The sequence below is a fragment of the Octodon degus genome, unplaced genomic scaffold (genome assembly GCF_000260255.1).
Source record: "Octodon degus isolate 3935 unplaced genomic scaffold, OctDeg1.0 scaffold00059, whole genome shotgun sequence".
NCBI classification, from domain to species: domain Eukaryota; kingdom Metazoa; phylum Chordata; class Mammalia; order Rodentia; family Octodontidae; genus Octodon; species Octodon degus.
In genome coordinates, this window is record NW_004524635.1 from 1,662,736 (window position 1) to 1,664,604 (window position 1,869).

The window sequence follows — 1,869 nt, forward strand, 5'->3', positions numbered from 1 at the left end:
GATTCCTAGTAAAATGTTAAAATGATAGGAAGACTGAATGTGGTACAGGATCCTATATTGGTTCCTGAAGGAGAAGTAGCTACCAATAGCCTCACCACCACAACTGATGAGTTTGAATATGAATTGTTGCATATAACACTATATTAATTTCTTAATTTTAATAACTTCTAAATGGCAAGAATAAAGATACATTAATGGGAAACGAGAAAACTATTTCCCACAACCTTCAAATCATTGAAAAATATGGAAGGAAGAAAGAAGGGAGAAAAGTAAAGAGCAGAGATAAAATAACACAAGTGGACAAAACGCAAACATTGAGCATAACTAACAAAGTTTAGGCAAAATGCCTTTGCATTATTCTCTTAAAGTTTTTGTTAGTTGTTTAAAATTATAGAAAAATAAAAACATATTTGAAGATTGTATGCATGTTTTCAACAAATATCTATTCCTTTGTTTTTCTTCAGTCTTTCCCCCCTGCCTCTCTGGAGAAAATTTTGCCGACCTTATTTAGAATTTCAGCAGTAGGAACAGATTCACTCTATATTGGGTACTGCAGTTCTACCTCAATGGATTTAACACAATCAATAATTCACAGCAGAGAACTTTAGGTAGAATTATGGTACTAGCTTAAATGAGCTGAAAAGCATCCCTAAACACCCAGCTGAGCCCTTCAAGCTGGCATTTTGTTTGAAAAACAAACTAAATTCATAATAAATTGAAAAAGCATGTTGACATTTAAAAGGTAAAGAACTGACCTCACCTTTACCTCCTTTAACACTTGTGAAAAACAAGGAACTCGGGTTAGTAAGGATGCATCTGTAGCGCTTAGTTTAATTATTCTTACATTTCCTGGACTGCACGGGATCCACCACTGACAGATAGCACAGCCTCTGCAAACACAGCAGTGCATAGTATTCATTTCTTGATTTCTCCAATTAGTAGAGCCACACTGGAACCAATTGGTGTCAACTAGAAGAATTGCTTCTGAATTTTTTCTTAACAAGTTTTGGTATATATGTATGTGATTATATAAGTTAGCATGAGTGTGTTTGTGTGTGTGTGTGTGTGTGTGTGTGTGTGTGTGTGTTTTAGAATAGATGCTTGGGAATATAAACCTAAAAGAACACACATAATTTTAAAAACATCTGTTGCAAAGGAAAAGATTAGTTTAAATAATTGTGAAGAGTGCTAGGCATTATAGGATCCACGTAGAAAATTTCTACCTTTGGGGTCAGGGAGATGGCTCAGTAGAATAAGCGCTTGCCTGGCAAGCACAAGGGCCTGAGTTCAATCCCTGGTTCCACAAAAAAAAAAAAAAGAAAGAAAGAAAGAAAGAAAAAAGAAAAAGAAAATTTCTACCTTTAACTTGTGAAAAATGAGTATTTGTAAAATATAAAAGCTAGAGACAACATAATGTCTGTCCATTGTTTAAATCAATTTTCTTTGGTACTTGGCTTGATTATTTTCTTCATTGTTTGGACAAAATGTCAAACATCTGCAGCTTAAAGGAATAGTACATTTTGGCTGACATTTTAGAAGTATCATTTCTTTAGAAATATATTTTTTTCTAGGATCTACATAAGTTTTTACAATCAGACTTTACTTTGGCGACTATCCTAGGCTGAATGTTAGGAAAAATTTCCATATATCTTCTTATCCTGGTCCTCTTGTATGTGTACAGGACACTTTCCTTGTATTTCTTCATAGGTCACCGTAGACTTATTCATGCTGAGAGTCACTAATTAGAAAAGTAACCCCTGAAAAAAATCCTTAAGGTCAGACACCATGCAAAATCTATCTTAAACTGTTTAACATGATAATAAATCTTTTGTGAGCAATTCTATATCTCAATTCTATAAAAATAATCTT